Here is an 18698-nt window from a genome sequence, read left to right as displayed (position 1 = left end):
GGATATGAATGCTTTGAACCTCACCGAGGACATGGCGTTGGATAGAAATGATTGGAGGAAAAGGATTCATGTGGAAGACCCAAAATGAATTTCTTTTTTGGTTCATATCGCTGACCCCAATTGTTTTGGGATGAAGGCGTAGTAGTTGTTGTTGTTGTTGTTGTATAAATGAAAATCTAAATGCGTAAATTCATATATAACATATTCTGCTCATTATGGAAATGACACGGTAACAAATAACCCGGTAATACTTTCATGGACCCACAATGCCCAATAGCTCTACCGTAGGGGAAATAGGATAAGTTTTTCTTCCACATCACAGATTGAGCAATAAATGGCACCAGCAACGTCGACCAAACACTAAATGCATAAATCCATATATAACCAAATCCCCTCATTAGGGAAATAACATGATAATATATAACAACACTTTCATGGAGTCACAATGCCCAACAGTTCTATTCATAGTGATCTTTCGCTATTTAGAAGGAAGAAAGTTTCCTTGTTAATTTAATTATTGATAGCAGGAAACCTCTCAAAACTATCATTATATACATTCAAGTGGATGGTGCTTCTAACGTAGCAAATCACAGGTTCGATGTGTAATACAAAAGGGTTAGTTAGGAGCAAGCAAATTGGGGCACGTGAAGAACAAAGATGCATTTGCTCCACCAAAGTCAAAGGAATTACAGATAGAAACTCTTATCTGCATCTTCCTTGAACTACTAAGAGACATGAAAGAATCATGAAATACAGCATCAGCTTCAATGAGGTTGAGATCCAATGCAGCAATTTCCTTCATCAAATACCAAATAAGGTAGGCACTCAAAGATCAAGAAAATATTTGGCCAAAACATACAGATTGCACTAACAATTGCTTCAACTCATCTTATGGGGAAAGGGAAATAAAGAACGTCCGCACACATACACAAAAGCAGTGTTTATGGCAGGTACTGTAAAAAGTGCTTCCGCTGCTCCTAGTAGATGAGCAGTAGCTCCCTGTAAAAAGAAAGGGAAAACTATCTGGATGCTAACTACAATATAACCCCTTCGTTGAAAAGACGGCCAATGCACTGATGTTGCATGCTCTGATAACACAGGTTTGAATTCCCTCATTGCAATAAGATCACCTGAATTAGTAAGAACATATACACATTACTCGAAACTAAAACTTGGGAATCAAAGAAAGCAGCAAATTTATGGAGAAAATGGGTCAAGGATCAGAAAGCTTACCCAATGGAGTCGATGTAGCATGGGCATTTACATAGTCCACTTTAATGTGGATGAAATTGCCGATCTTGTCTGATCCCAGCAGGCAGCCATGCCACAACTTAGGTAAGGATTCTTTGCATGTAAAGCCAAATCAGATATCACCCCAACTTGGTGAATTGGAAATCTCTGAGTCAGTCTCAACTCCTCTGTGTTGAATGCAGTAAAAAAAATAAAAGTTAAGACAAAGCTTTGAATCTCATTAGTTCACTCATCCAATCTCCCAATGTCCAACATTTAGTTAAAATTTAAAAAGAATTCAATCTCTCATTGAAAAGCAATGAATGAACCATTTACCTCTTGTGAATGCAATGTGCACTTTGATATTTTTTTTAGTACTCACTGTTTAACACACTCCTGTTAAAAAAATCATGTCCGTGTCAACTGACTGTTTTGAGTCAAAAGTATGATACTGTTTCCATGTCTGCCAACAAAACCAACAAGTCGAGTGAGGAAGCCATGGACCAAGAATTGAGCCTAAACCTAAGGGGACCAAGACTAAGACCAGACAGATACTTTATTTCGCCAGGACTAACTGCTCACCAAAAATTCAACAGGCTAAGCCAAGGTTGTCTGTATTGTATACGTATCGTTACTATGAAGAAAATTGATACGATACACTTGCATTGTGATACAAGTGTGCATTGTAGCATATGATACAGACCCATATTGTACTGTACGATACGAGATGTAACGTACAATACAAATAGGCGTAATTAAAAAAGGGCCGAATTATATTTTTTTTAGTTTTGGGTTTTAAAGACCTCTTGAGGGTCGACTTCATTTGTGTAGAAGCCATTAGAGAGGTATCCACGTATTCTAGGACTCGCTCTGTATGCAAGGGAGGGCTTTTACGGTTTGTTCAAGGGTGCATTTCCACTATTAAAGTAGAAAAAAACCCTATTATTCGCTTCTTATTGAGCTTTTTGGGGGAAAGATGGCATCAAATGATCTAGCATGGCAATGGGGCACTCGAATAATGAGTGAAAGTCGAACATAACTATTGTCATACTATTATTACAGGTGGTATATCTTAGTTGAAGTATCAATTAGTTGGGACACATTTAAATGTTGCAGCATACACGTCAAGGATTTTGTCGGATGTCGTGAAATGGCAATGTCAGTAATTACTTATTGGTTTGAGAGATAAAAGACAATAAAAGATATGAGTGAGGCAGAAATGAAGTATGTGCAGCCCTGGGAGGACGAAGATGAGCTCCCTAGCATACCATCAAAAGTAAAAAGTTTGAAAAACGAAGGGAAAAGGTAGTAAAATGGTTGTAGGCACAAAAAAAAAGAGAAAGATGAAAAGGAAAGAGTTCTTCAAGAAGAGGTAGAGCTAAAAACTCTATTAGGAGCTTTTTCCCTCCCAGGATTATCTCTGGGGAGCAACTTGACATTCGTAAAGGTATGACTCAACATTTAGTTGAGCAAGCGAATCTCGCAGTTGGAAAATGGTTGTATAATGTCTGCATTCCTTTCAATGCGGCAAATTCATGTCATTTTCAAGTCATGACAAATGTCAGTATTGGGCGAAGCAGCCATGGAGAGAGACTCGGTGTCGGTGTAGGATCATGGCAGATGGATGAACAAACAAAAAGTCTAGGACTTTGATAAATTTTCTTATCTATTGCCTAGAAAGAATCGTGTATTTAAAATCATTTGATTTGTCTCATACGTCGAATACAGCAAATGTAACGACCCCAACTGACCCTAAAAAAATAGTAAAAAAAAATTTAAAAACAATTACAAAAAATTTCCCAAGGATTCGAGGTATAACACAGATTTAATATATCCAAACAACAAACCTGTCATGGGCTTACTTTTTCAATAAGTCAGTGTGGCGCGACGGTCCTTCCTTACAGCCGCAAGCGTTCTTATCGCTCTGTCACGAGTATAGAATTTCTCGCAAACCCGTGACGCGCCAAACTGCCCAATTTGAACAACCTAATGGCCAAAGGCCGCGCACCAACACTTTTTCATGTGCTGAATCATTTTCAGTAGCCCTGTGCACCACCTCGTGTGCAGTTGCCTAGCTGAAGCTGATCAAGCGCATTCTCAAACGTGAATTCTATCTAGTCCATGTCGCTTAATGCATAGTCGTCTCATACCAACTATCACTTTTGAAACGGGTACAAACTTGCCTTAGCCTTGCGGGACATGGAGCGTATTGCGACTCCATGCGCACGCCATAGCAAAACCTCGCCATTGAAGGAACAAGACCTTACGGCCCCTAGTCTGAAAACCAGTTGATGATTGAACACCATAGCGAAAAGCACCACCCAGACTCATTCGTCCGCGCCTCAGCATTCACTCGCCTAGCCCCGAGTCACCATACTCGGTTGGAATCACCTAAGGTGATTCCTGAGGGAATTAACCCTAACTCACACGCACCCCGTGCGTCCAACCGCTACGCGTGAAAAATCCTGCAAGCCGAGAGGTCCTTAACCAAATCTGTCAAAGGCAGCATCCTCTGATCCGCTGGCACTGCTTAACCAAACAACACTCCATGTTTGTGCTGCCATACAGCAATGCACTAATGACGATATTGTTGCCTATCGCGTGCCATGCTACCACCGCACGTCACCGATCAAGCCAATGCACACCGCACGTTCTCGATGCATTTTCCACTCAATAGAGTTTCGCACTACAACTTGCCCTATTTCGAAAGATCGGTCTAGGACATTCTCCCCCACCCAAACCATTGTCGTCCTCAGCAATGCTGGTGCAGGTAAGAACAAAGTCCCCACTGATGAGCCAATTTCCTTTTGTACTTATCTTTGATTTACTCCTTTTCTGCAGCCTACTCAACTTGTTCTTGTTTTCGTCCACCATCGTCGCAACCTTTAACACGCCAAGTCTCATTCCTTAACGCGCCTTCGATCACTTAGACAGTGGTCTTCTGCTTTATCAACATCGTGCATTTTCTGCTTGTGAAACCTCAGTGCAGTCTCATGCACAAACGGGTCATTCTCGCCCGCACGAGAAACTTGTTGTCTTCATGATCATGGCTAATTTGCCTTCCAACCCCAGCAAGGGCAATTCCAAGCCCTTCGTGATCCTTGCAGAGAAAGATGACCACCAACGCGTGCTGCAGGGATATCAACTCCCTTAAGCACCAGCTTGCGATTTTCCAACAGTCCAAACTAGTCCTCAAGTGGAGAACGCCTACTTGCGTATCACCCCAAAGTGATCATTCAAAATGTCTTCCTCGAGACTCGTCTTCACAAGGGCACATTGGCCCAACGTTGCAACTCCCCTCCTAGAGCCAGCACGTTGTAACTCTCATCCAGATTCAGCAAAATGTTCCCACAGAAACCGACAACTTTTTCTGCACACACAATCCACAGAGGATCTGCTAACTCAAGGGACCAAAACAACGAGCATTCTGCTCAACGTGAGTACTCTGCTAACCCACAATCTTGAGAGAGAATCTAGAAGTTTAGTTAAATCTCCCATACCCAAAGGTACAAATCCATCCAGCCGAATCCAACGTGCATTCTCTGCATGCACAAGGCAAACATCACGCTCTACCTGTGAGCCTAACGCACAACTGGTAGTAATCTTTGGGTTATCCGCATAGCCTTAACCAACTGAATAGCAATCTTACACTTCTGCTTACCATGGTCAAGATGTCCCATACCATCCTGCCAACATCTTACTTCTGTGCTCGGTGAACAATACTTCAGTTGCGCAAAATTTGTGTAACTAAGATAAACCATCTATGTCATCTTCAGTGTCGCATACAATGAACAACAAGGTCTCTGTGAATCTTTCTGCTCTAATACCAATTTGTCACAGGCTTACTTTTTCAATAAGCCAGTGTGGCGCGACGATCTTTCCTTACTGCCGCAAGCCTTCTTATCGCTGTCATGGGCATAGAATTTCTCGCAAACCCGTGATGCGCCAAACAGCCCAATCTGAACAACTTAATGGCCAAAGCCTACTCACCAACATTTTTTCATGTGCTGAATCATTTTCATTGGCCCTATGCACCACCTCATGCGCAATTGCCTAGCGAAAGTTGATCAAGCACATTTTCAAATGCGAATTTTATCTAGTACATGCCGCTTTGTACATAGTCTTTCCATACCAGCTATCACTTCCGAAAGGGGCACAAACTTGCCTTAACCTTGTGGGACATGGGGCGTATTGTGACTCCATATGCACGCCACAGCAAAACCTCGCCACTGAAAGAACAAGACCTTGTGGCCCCCAATCTGAAGACCAGTTGATGATTGAACACCATAACGAAGAGCATCACCCAGACTCATTCGTCAGCGCCTAAGCATTCACTCGCCTAGCCCTGAGTCACCATACTCGGTTGGAATCACCTAAGGTGATTCTGCTGAGAATTAGCCATAACCCACACACACCACCATGCATCCAACCGCTATGCGTGGAAAATCCTGCAAGCCGAGAGGTCTTTAACCAAATCTGCCAAAGGCAACATCCTCTTATCCACTGGCACAGCTTAACCAAACAACGCTTCACGTTTGTGTTGCCATACAACGATGCACTAACGACGATATTGTTGCCTATCGCATGTCATGCTACCACCGCACGTCACCGATCAAGCCAACGCACACCGCATGTTCTTACACCCAATGCATTTTCCACACAGTAGAGTTTCACACTGCAACTTGACCTATTCCAAAAGATCGGTCCGGGACAAAACCATTCCATACATAATCACTTAGAAATAATAAGTCAAACTTCGTTAATTAAATCAATATGTCGAATGTCAAAATATAGAAATCGACTCTTTCAAAATCATGCACCCTGGTCAGAACCCAAACACCGAGTCACAAGTTTCTCGTCCTGCAACCAACTAGCCCTACACATCACTGAGCATCTGTGCTAGTAAAACAATTTTAGAAAATGGGTAAAAACTGAAGTGCTAATACGAATTCCTCTAAAAATCCAATAGTAAAGAAAAAAGCATAAATTAACTCATGAATAAATTTCAGAGGAAATCACTAGCAATAAATTATCATAATTAACTACACATTCAAGCATCCAACCAGGTATCATGCATAATCAAATATACAGAGATGCATAAACTAATGCTGAGTAGTAAAATATGCATGATTAAATTCACATGCATGAATAAGTTATTAAGTTATTTATTAGAGTTGTTTTTTGCATACGTATCCCTATTTAAATGCACAAAAGTTTAATTTTCACTTTTTCTTAAACACAGGGATACTCAAAATGGGCACAATTCCCAAGGTTCAAGTTAAGTTCTCAAACATAGCTTAACACAGAATTTGTATTTTATTTACCGGGTTTCACACTTGTCCCTCGACCGATATCAGGAATCCTCACCTTCTATCAAAACATTAGGAATCATCATCTAATGCTGAGATATCAATGAAAATCTTTAACCATTGATGTCACTTTCTTGGTATATCAATAACTACAGGTGAGTCAACAACACCACCCCAGACAAAATGGCTAAAAGCTCTGGCTCCAGTTCTTCCATGTCTGGCACTAGATATTATCTCATTTTTATTGATAGCTATTCTCGATATACATAGATCTTCTTTATAAAAAGTAAATCTGAAACCTTCAAGTTGTTTCAAAATTTTCATTCCTTTGTTCAAAATAAATTCTCTGCGAATATTACTTGTTTCCAATGTGATGGAGGGGGTGAGTTCTCTTCAAATGACTTTATTAATTTTCTCCAGACAAATGGAACAAGTAGGCAGGTGTCTTTCCCTCATACACATCAACAGAATGGGATTGTTGAACAGAAGCATCGCCATATTGTCGAGAGTGCAATGAGCATGATGCATGATAGTAATCTTCCAATTACCTTCTGGGCAGAGGCTTTTCATACAGCAGTCTATGTCATAAATGGATTGCCCATGAATATCTTGGAAAACAAATCACCCTATTTCTCTTTGCATGGTGTACATCCAGGTTATCATGATTTGTGTGTATTCGGGTGTGTATGTTATGTTCATGTTGACAATTCAATGCGACACAAGTTTCAGGATAAGGCCTTATAGTGCATATTTGTGGGGTACGCTGATGATTACAAAGGATACAGATGCTACGATCTCGTGAGCAAGCGCATCAAGATATCCATAAATGTTATGTTTGATGAATCAAATTTTGGTCATAATGTTGACACTCCTCCTGAAGTTGAAATTTATCACCCTTTGTTGAACTCAAATCTTTTTTCTAGTATTGACGGTGTTTGTTCTTCAGAATGTAATCAAAGAGACGAGGGAAACGTGTCTACTGTTGTGCAAAGAACTCAGGAAAGTGTGATCTCTGAACCATCATTGCCCCCCGAAAGGTATAAAGGCATTGTATACTCTCGATGTGAGAAGGAGATATTCTACAGCTTTAATCAGGAGCTGAATTCTCCTGTTGTTTCCATTCAATCACCTGTTCATAGAAGGTCTACCCGGTCTCGACATCCTATTGATAGGTGGGTTAGTTATGAGAACTTCACGATAGATTTTCAACTCTTCTTAACCTCTTTGGGCAAGGAAGATCAACCCACCACATTTTATCAAGCAATAAATTCTAAAAGATGGATTGAAGCTATGAACGAAGAAATGGAGGCTCTTCGTGAATGTGGCACTTAGGATATTGTTCCCAGACCACACAATCGAAATGTGGTTGGGTCAAAGTGGGTGTATAAGATAAAGTATAAGCCGGATGGTACTATCGAGCGATACAAAGCTAGATTGGTTGCCAAAGGCTTTACACAGGAGCAAGGACAAGACTATGATGAGACCTTCAGTCCGGTCGTGAAAATAGGCACTATCAGAATCATACTATCATTGGTTGTTGAGCATCAGTGGACTCTCAGTCAATTGGATGTGAAAAATGCATTTCTACATAGAACTCTTAAGGAGGAAGTATACATGGAGCAGTCCACTGGGTAAGAAGAAGGGAACTCCAAAGAATATGTGTGCAGGTTAAAGAGAGCTATATATGGTCTGAAGCAGGCTTCTCGATCTTGGTTTGACAGTTTCTCTCTTGAAGTGAAAAAATATAATTTTAGTCGGTCTCTTCTTGATCATTCTCTTTTCATATTCAAATGTAAAGATATAATTACCCTATTATTGATATATGTTGATGACATTAGCATTATAGGTAACTCTAATGAACATATTGATGACTTATTTACAAAGGGGCTTATCAAAGACAGATTCTGGATGTTAAAAGGCAACTTGTTCATGGTTCAAAACCATGTACAACTTAAGGGAGGGTGAAAAGATGTCATTCACGATTGGGTTTGAATCTCAGGATCTAGACCCAACTCAGTTTTATTTTAACACATGCTCATTAATGGCATAATGTAATTTTATGTTGTTATGTAATGGGTATTTTCGTACCCTAATAGTTGTATCAACACATATTTAATGGGAAGTCAATACCGCAAAACCTAATTGGGTTTTCTGCAGCCTTCGACACCTCTCTCCCTCTCTACTCCTCTTCTTGTGGTTGAATGGTGGAATACCATTTTCTAACAACCTATAGGTTGTCGATGGGTTTACAAAGTCAAAACCAAGAGTGATTGAAATCTTGAAAGGTATAAAGCTCGTTTAGTGGCTAAAGGGTATGCCAAAAAGTACGGGATCGATTATGAAAAAACTTTTGCCCCTGTTACTTGTATGACCATTGTCAGAACTTTAATAGCTTTGGCCTCCATTAGAAAAATGACCCATATTTCAAATGGATGTCAAAAATAATTTTCTGAATGGAAATCTCATTGAAGAAGTATACACGTAAGCTCCACCTGGTATTAGAATCTCTAAGGGGTAAAGCTCTTCATTTAGAAAAAGTTATTTATGATCTTAAACAGGTAGCAAAAGCCTGGTATGACAGATTTAGGCATGTTATGCTTGATATTGGTTTTCAATTTTATTTGACTGACACTGCTTTGTTTATTAAAAATTCTTATGCAGAAATTATTGCCCTCCTCTATGTGGATGATATGATCATCACTGAAGGTGACAAACAAGAAGTTGAAAACATCAAAACTCTTTTTAAAACTCATTTTGAAATGACTGACTTAGGTTTATTAAGATATTTTTTAAGAATTGAAGTTTCTTATTCATCTCGTGGGTATTTGATATCTCAATCTAAATTTGCTTTTGATATTGTTTTCAGGTCTGGAATTACAGATGATAAGAAAGTGGACACTCCAGAAGTTGTCAACGTTAAAATGAGAATTGATGATGGAGAACCTTTTGATGATCCCACTCTTTATAGACAGCTTATCGGAGCACTTTCCTATCTTTCTATTACTAGACTAGACATAGCATACGTGGTACACACAGCTAGCCAGTTTCAGCATGCTCCGACCTCTGCTCACATGAGAGCAGTTTTGCGAATTATTATATATATTAAGTCATCTCTTTCACGAGGCATTTTCTTGTCTGCTTCATCTTCATTAGATTTAATTGCATATACTAATGTTCACTGGGGAGATAATCCAATAATAGACACTCAACCGCTGGTTTTGTGTTTTCTTAAGTGAATACTTAATTTTGTGAAGGTGCAAAAAGCAGCAGAAAGTCTCTCTCTCTCGTCTACCGAAGCTGAATACCAAGCCATGGTAACCACGACCATGGAAGTAGTTTCGTTCAAACGTTTCTGACATGGGAGTTGAAGCAACGCAAGCTTCACGTATATGCTGTGACAACAAGAGTGCAATCTATATTGCAAGCAACCGAACATTTCATGAACGCACCAAACATATTGAGATGGACTGTCACTATATCAGAAAAGAATATCTATATGAAATCATTGATCTGCCATATGTTACGTCAGAGTATCAATTAGCAGACTTCTTCACCAAACCTCTCCCTGCTCCCAGATTTCACTTCCTCTTAAACGAACTTTCATTCATTGTACCATAAGTTTGAGGGGGAGTGTTAAAATGTAAACATGTAATATATATTTTATATATATATATAATAAAATAATAATATAATATATATTTATATTTATATTTTTTATTTTCTTTATTTCTTTTCTTTTTCCTTTTTGTAGTTCAATTTGAACTACATAGTCAAGATCTAATTAGATATTGACTACACATGTAGTTGTTGGACCTAGTCCAACGGCTAGAAATAGAGTTATTGGACTAGGTCCAAGGATTGTTTTGAAAGAGCTCTTCCCACCTAATTTCTCTCTTGTATAAATAGGGGTGATCCCCTCTCATGTAAATCAATGCTTATAAAGCATCTCTTGTGAGGAAATAAATATTTATTATTTTAGTGTGTTCTTACATTTTTACCCTTTAATGGGTTGTGCTTGAGGTGTCTCCAATAGACACTCTATTGAAGGTTTTTTGTGCTTTTGTGGAAGACCACCATTTCATTAGAGTGCTTGTTATGGTCGTGGAAGAGGAGGAGGTTTCTCATGAGGAAGAAGACATGGGCGTAATGCAAAACATAGCGGAAGAGGGTTGCTGCCACGCTTAGTACTCCTCCCAACATGACTGCCGAATCAAGTAGAAATACTCCTATCTGCTACATATGTAAAAAGTGTGATCACTTGAAAGCCAATTGTTGTTCAAGTATGACCCCAGGTACAATCTTGAAGCAAGAAACAAAGGACAGCAGGCTGGTCAAGAACAAAACAAGGGTCTTGATAGCTATGTAGTCAAAAGCGCTAGTTGGCACCTAAGCGGCAGATGTTTAAAAAGCCTAGTCGGGGCCTAGGCGGGACTAGTCGGCCTAGTCAAGACCCCCAAAAAAAGGTTAAGAAAACACAAGATTTACAATAATCATAAGACTTAATAAAACTTGTACATACACACATACATTATCTTTAAAAAAAACTATATATATATATATATATGAAAAAAGAGTGTATATGTGTGTGTGTGAAACAACATATATATAATACAGGTTTTTGCCTATGTGGGGACTAGTAGGTGCCTAGTCGGCCTAGGCGAGGACTAGTCAGCATCTAGGAAACCTAGGCAAGGACTAGGCGGAATAATCAGGACCCTTTAAGTCCACAGCGCCTAGGTGACCCGGTGATGCAGGGCAGGATGGACCCATACAGCAGGACCCGAGACCCGGATCCAGATGAGGCCTTTAAATGCCTCTAGGGTTGCGTGCACAGGAGCAGAGAATATTCAGAAATCACAGCAGCAGCTTTTCCCTTTCAGCAATTTCTTATTCTTTATTTTTTTTTGCAACCTTTTTCTGATTGCTTTTCTTCAGCAGCTTTGTTTTCATTTCTTTCCCATTGTTTATTCCCCTTTATTGAAGTATGTTCCCTTGTTTGATTGAAGACCATATTGAAAATATAAAAAAAAAGGTATCATCGTTCGGTGGTTATTCTTTTATTACTTCTATACTGCATACGACTAGGAAGGTCGTGCCACTATTTTCCCCCAGTCAAGTGTGTCAGAGCTGATCCTTCCCACGGTATACGACTGTGAAGGTCTTTATTTTTCTGCGCATCGCACGAACACGAGGATCGTGCCTCATCAGTCAACATCAAGGTTAGTTGTTCTTCCCTCCCTCGCTGCATCAAAGTGGTATCAGAGCTCGGGCGTCCACCTTCATCAGCATGATGTCTCTTGAAGCGAGGACCGATCCGGCGAGTGGCGATGAGCGGGAGATCGATACCGGAGACCCAATTATGCGTCTGATGGAAATGATGACGAAACTGCAGGAGAATATATTGCGCATGAATAAAGAGGTTGTTGGGGTATCGAAACGGCTGGACGGGATCGAGGATCGTCTTGTCGCCCTAGAATCGCCAGCGGAACTGTGCCCTACGACAACTCAAAAAATGGGTAAATGGGTACAGTAGTGGCCGACGGTGCGGTCGACCTCCTCAACGCGGCAGCGAATGATCCAGCCCAACTGAACCGACAGCTTGTCGTGCAATCGAGAAACATCGGGGGGGATCCGCGCCGAAACGCCAATCGCGAGACACTCCAGCTAGGGGTACTGATCCTGAACCAGAGCCCGAATGCCAGCCGGGGGGTCGTGGTTGTCCAACCGACCCCCGGGCCCATGAGAGACCCTCCTGTCGTGAGCCTGGGTGTGTCGGCTGGGTACCGAATCACGACCCAGCGGTTGCAGGCCAGATGCGACCTGCAGGGCCCGGGCGTGATGCAGGGTCGGGCCGCATGCACACCTGCGCCAGCCCGGGCCGGCACGGCCCTGACGACCCTCCTGGCTCCTGTGCACGGGGGGCTCGGTCACAGCCCGTCAGCAAGCAACTGAGGATCATCCCTCGTGGGTCGGACCGAACCCGACCGAGTCCAGCCAGGATCCGAGACTATTTGGGCTCGAACCCGAGTCCCGTGGGCCATCCTTTGGGTCCCCTGGCGCGGGTCCGAGTCTCGAAACCCCACACCCGACCAACCCAGTTGGGTTTGGGTTGCGGTTCACCCCGAATCAGACTCAGCGCGTTATGTTCCAACCCCAAAATGGATTCAATGCCGACCCAAACCCATATCGAACCCGGACGGAGCTCGAGTTTGAATTTGAACTAGGTCAAAACCGAGCCCATAATCATATGGATCGCGGATCAAGTTCAAACCAAGCCTTTTATCCCCACAACTCGATCCTCGATCCAAGCTACCTAAATCTGGGTCCGACGAGTAGTTTAGGGATAGACCTGATCCACATCCAATCGAGCGAGTCAACCCAATACTATATCAATCTGACCCAATACTTGAACCCGAACCAACCCATTAATCCAATCCTGAGCCAGAATCCAATACTGTATCCGATCCCACACCACTATCTTAGGCTGACCCATAACCCAAACCCATATTATCTCATTCCTACCCACCTAGAGCCCGAGACCCGACCAGTCTTTCCACACATAGCAGGACCTCCTGTCATACCGGTGCCACAACGTCGGCCACAGATGGCTCCCGCCCACGGGCCAACCAGACCGAGACAGATTCAGCAAGGACCGGCGCGACCTGAGCGTCGACCACACGACGTTGGAGTACATCAGCACCTGCCGCCAGGCGAGCAGAATCGCGATGATGGAGCAGTGTGGGACGTTGATGCTTTTTGGAACGAGTACCCCGTCGGCATGGTGGAGGCCTGTCAGCAGAGAGCACCAGAGTGCCCCTCCACGTACGGGGTGAAGCTGGAGCTTCCCGAGTTCGTAGGCAAGTTCGATGCGGAGCAGTTCTTCGACTGGTCCTTCTTCGACTACCACGATGTCGCCAAGCGCCGTCGTGTCTCCTTAGCCTCTACTCGGTTGAGAGGCCTGGCGCAGACATGGGTCGAGCTACAGAGGTCGAGGGAGCGGCAAGGACTAGAGCGCATACAAACGTGGGAAGAGATGCAGAGGTTGATGCAGTCTAAGTTCGTGCCGTCAGATCATGCCGAGAGGGCCTAGAAGGACTACCTGACCCTGCGTCAAGGCACAAGTACTGTGGCGTACACTGCTGAGTTCCATCGTCTTTCCCTACGAGTGCAGATCGAGGAGACCGCCCGACAGCAGGTCATGAGGTATATTTCTAGTCTCTGTCCTGCTATCTCTGACGATCAGTTGTATCACGGTCGAGTCATTAGATTAGGCAAGTAGTTATGCCATGAATGTGGAGGAGAAACTGAAAAGGAGGCAACAACATAGGACATCCCGTAGTGATCAATCCAGTCAACCCAAGTCGAGTTTCCCAACTAGGGGAGCGAGCTCCCCTAGGAAAGAAGACTCAAAGACCACCCCTAGAGTCGAGCCTAACAAACTCGATGGAATCGACCCTAACAAACTCGATGAGTCTGGACCCGCGTACGACACCCGATCCAAAGGTAAGCCCGGTGAGTCCACCGTTCGTTGTTTTAGGTGTCAAGAGTTAGGTCATATTGTGTCCAAGTATCCCACCATGAATAAGAACACCCATCTAGCAGAGGGCATTGTTGAGTCTGCGTCCGATAGTGAGAGCGAGGGTGAGTCGCCTGTTGAGAGAGATAACGATATGAAAGTCGTAGAGTTTGATGGCAGCATCAAAAATTTGTTAACCATCCGTCATGTTTTGACCACATCCTGTGAGTCGGCCCCAATAAAATGGTTGTGGAATAATGTTTTCAGGACCCGGTGCAGTTGTGAGGGGCGTGCATGTGATGTTATCATTAATACTGGGGCGTGCGAGAATATGGTGTCCAAGAATGTTGTGTCCACCTTTAACCTAAAAACGAAAAAATTGTCCCAACCTTATAAGATGGCATGGTTCAAAAAAGGGAACGAGGTACCTATCACCCTTCATTGTCTAGTTCGGTTCTCCATGGGGGAGCATTGCCACGATGAAGTGTGGTGTGACGTGGCCCCTTTGAGTGTGTGTCACATCCTTTTGGGACGTCCCTGGCAGTTTGACCGTAAGACTATCCATGATGGTCGTAGGAACACGTACAATTTGTCTTTAAGGGTCATAAGATAGTTCTCCTTCCCACCAAAGAGACCGAGCTTCCCCGGCTAGCGGGCCTATCTGGCCAATCTTACCTCCTTGGGCTGCCCAAAAATTGGCACCTTTCTCCTACATTTAATGTGTCTGATCTAAATGCTTATTGTGGATACAACAAGTCGTCAGAGTCAACTTCTTTCCAACCAGGGGAGAATGATGTAGGGCAGGATAGACCCATATATCAGGATCCGAATCCAGATGAGGCCTTTAAATGCCTCTAGGGTTGTGTGCGCAAGAGCAGAGAATATTCAGAAAACGCAGCAGCAGATTTTCCCTTTCAGCAGTTTCTTATTCTTTATTTTTTTTTTGCAGCCTTCTTCTGATGGCTTTTCTTCAGCAGCTGTGTTTTCATTTCTTTCCCATTGTTTATTCCCCTTTATTGAAGTTTGTTCCCTTGTTTGATTAAAGACCATATTGAAAATATATAAAAAAAAGGTATCATCATTCGGTGGTTATTCTTTTATTACTTGCATACTGCATACGACTGGGAAGGTCGTGCCATTATTTTCCCCCAGTCAAGTGCGTCAGAGCTGATCCTTCCCACGGTATACGAATGGGAAGGTCTTTATTTTTCTGCGCATCGCACGAACACGAGGATCGTGCCTCGTCAATCAACATCAAGGTTAGTTGTTCTTCCCTCCCTCGCTGCATCACCCAAGCTAGGCGCTGACTTGTCATCTAGGGCGACTAGGGGCCTAGTCATTGATTTTGACCACATAGCAGGCAGTGCTTCCAAGCCTGGGGCAAACAAGGAGTTATTGTTGATAATTTAAAGTAGAATGAGCAGAGTCTGATATATCAATTCAGAGGCAGCAAGCCATGTCACTAGGTATGCAAGTAAATTCTCTAAATTAACTCATTTTTGGCAAAAAAAGTATTATTATTGGAGATGGATCTCGTCATTATATATTACATGTTTGAAATACGTTTATTCCTTTGTCCAGTTCTAATTTCATTCATCTTTCTAATGTCATGTGTTTCTAATATCAAGAAGAATATAGTTTTTGTGTCTGATACAAATTCCCTCTTCTGTGTATGTCAAGGATCTTTAAACAAAGATGTTTGTTGAAGGAAAGCAATGTGAAAATATGTATATCTTCAAGGAAGATCCCTTAGCCAAGCATCGCTTCGTTTCTAACTTGAAGCCCGAGAAGGAGTCGCCATTGACATCGTCTTCTAGTTGTGTTATAAGTCTATCTACTTGTAATAAGTCAAATATATGACATGGTCGTTTGGGTCACTATAGGCAATCATTTATTGAGAAACTTGTTTCTGATGGATTATTACCCAAGTCTATTTTGAGTTCGGAATCTAGTAGTTTTATTTGTTTCAATTGTTAGATTTGTAAGAGTCATGATCTACTCTTTCATTCAACAAATGAAAAGGCTTCAAGAAAATGTTAAATAATGCATTCTGATGTTTGGGGTCCTGCACCAGAAATTTCTCTTTGGCAGTCGATACAATGTCACGTTGATTGATGGGTTTTCATGTTACACTTGGATATACTTCATGAAACATAAATCTGAGGTGTTTAGTTTGTCTTGTAAATTTCATGCTTTTGTTTAAAATCAATTTTCTGCCAATATTCTAAATTTCCAATGTGACAGTGGTGGTTATTCATCGAAGGAATTCATCAATTTTCTCCAAAACAATGGAATTAATCGCATATTCTTGCCCATATACACCCCCATAAAATGGCATTGCCGAAAGAAAGCATCATCATATTGTTGAGAGTGGATTAACTATAATTAATGCTAACAAGACTCCCATCAATCTTTGGACAGAAGCTTTTTATTCAGTAGTCCACATCATAATCAGACTGTCCATGAAAATTTTAAGAAATAAATCTTTGCATTTTGCTTTATTTGGAACTCATCGAGATTATGAATCATTGTGGACTTATGGATGTGTTTGTTATATTCATATTGATCAATAAATGAGAAACAAGTTTCATGACAAGGCGTGCTTGTATAGATTTGTGGGTTGGCTATGATTTCAAAACCAAGCACGTTAAGATTTCAAGGAACGTCACCTTTGATGAAGAATATTTCATGGATGATTTGAAAGATAGTTTGGTGTCCAACAAAGAAAGTGGAATTGAGACGTATCAGCCATGGTTAAATGCAAAGTTGTTTTTTATCCCTCAAGCCAAAAATATTGTCCCATTTACAAGTCAGTGATCCAGCTAGGGAAAGTGGCAGATTCAAGAAGGATATGTGTATACCAGACGGCCAAGAGAAACCATCAATATTAATGATCATCCCATGAGTGAAGAAATCGAGAAAATGATTTATAGTGATCAACCAAGTGCAGTAAGGAGATCAACTAGAATAAACATCATATTGAGGGATGGGTCAGTTATGAGAATTTTAATGTTGATTTCTAAACGTTTATGACTTAGATCAGGAAACAGGAGGCAAATTATTTGGTAATTGTCAAATCCAATTGATGGATAGAGGCTATGAATGAAGAAATGGAAGTCTTGCATGAATGTCAAACTTGGAAAGTAGTTAAAAGACCAATAGATAAGAATATTGTGGGATCAAAATGGGTTTATAAAATAAAATATAAATAAGATGGGAGTATTGAAAGATATAAGACTAAGCTAGTTGCAAAAAGATTTACTCAAGAACATGGACAAGATTGCGATGAAACATTCAGCGCAGCTGTTAAGATGGGAACAATCAGAATTATTTTACTATTGGCAGTGGATCATGGATAGGAGCTAAAGTCAACTTGATATTAAAAATACATTTTTGCATGGTAATTTGAAAGAGGTAAACATGTAATAACCTTCAGGATACATTGATCGAAAGCCAGGTTGAAAAGAGCTATATATGGCTTAAAACAAGCTTCTCACTCGTGGTTTGGAAGTTTTTCAGTTGAAATTCAAAAATATGGGTTTTACTGTTCTCCTTTATATCATTCTTTATTTGTATTCAAAGGAGAGAATGTTATCACTCTTTTTTTGATTTATGTGGATAATATAATCATAATTGGAAACTCGGGGCAGTATATACAGAAGATAATGGATCTCTTGGGTAAAAAATTCAAAATGAAGGATCTTGGAAATTTGTGATATTTCCTTGGAGTTGAAGTAGACAGAAAAGGTGAAGAGCTTATTTTGACAGCATAAATATACCACTGATTTATTGACTAAGAAAGACATGAAAGATTACTGGCCAGTTTTAATGCCTAGTCTTTTTCATCAAAGATTGAGTTCCAAGGATAGCGATTTATATGATGATCCTATAAGATATCGCAACATAGTCGGGATGTTGCAATATTTTACTTTTACCAGACCGGATATCGTATGCGCAATTAATTAGGTATCTCAATTCATGCACGAACGAAGGACTACTCATATGAAAGTAGTGAAGAGGATTCTAAGATACCTTAAAAGAATTGTTGGAGATGGTCTGTTGTATAAAAGATTGCAAGGAGAAGACAAACTCACTATTATGGCATATTCCGATGCCCATTGGGTTGGTGATCCAGATGAAAGGAGATTGATATCTGGATATTGTGTTTTTATCGGAAAGAATTTAGACTCTTGTAGTAGTAGAAAACAAAGAGCAATGACCAGGTCAAGCACAGAAGCGGAGTATCGATTTATGGCAGCATTGACTGCAAAAATTAACTGAATCAGACATTTGTTGATTGATCTGTTAAAATGTAAAACTGTACATATATGTATATATAATAATATTATATTATTATATATATAAATACATTTTTAATTTCTTTCTTTTCTGTATTTTTTTTTCTTTATTTTTATTTTTTGTCTTTATGTCATCTAGTTCAGTTTGAACTAGAATGACTGTTGCTAGTCAAGTCCTGTCCAGACTTGACTAGCAATAGAGCTGTTGGACTGACACATTCCAACAGCTCTAAATAGAGCTGTTGGACTGTGCCCAACAGCTCTATTGAGTCCTCTTTCAGCTGTGTATATAAAGGGGTGCAGCCCCTCTTGTATTTCACTCCATTGCTTCTTAAGCAATTGGTT

General features: G+C 41.1%; 1 protein-coding gene across 4 annotated transcripts in view; it reads right to left on the bottom strand.

Annotated features, from left to right (window-relative positions):
- Window positions 1-353: 353 nt before the first annotated feature.
- LOC149814961 (uncharacterized) overlaps window positions 354-18698 on the bottom strand; it is a 33726-nt gene continuing 15381 nt past the window's right edge. For 3 of the 4 annotated variants that reach the window (XM_089989568.1, XM_089989573.1, XM_089989571.1), the window contains exons 7-8: window positions 1234-1418; window positions 354-1130 (exon numbers count right to left, since the gene is read on the bottom strand). The gene's annotated coding sequence lies outside the window, so the exon portion shown is untranslated. Of the gene's footprint in view, window positions 1131-1233; window positions 1419-1566; window positions 1694-18698 lie in introns of all 4 variants that reach the window. The other variant, XM_089989569.1, reaches the window with a different exon arrangement.

Source organism: Nuphar pumila, chromosome 15, assembly GCF_984573655.1.
Source record: "Nuphar pumila chromosome 15, dmNupPumi1.hap1.1, whole genome shotgun sequence".
Taxonomy (NCBI): Eukaryota; Viridiplantae; Streptophyta; class Magnoliopsida; order Nymphaeales; family Nymphaeaceae; genus Nuphar; species Nuphar pumila.
This window is presented reverse-complemented; position numbering and strand designations above follow the sequence as displayed.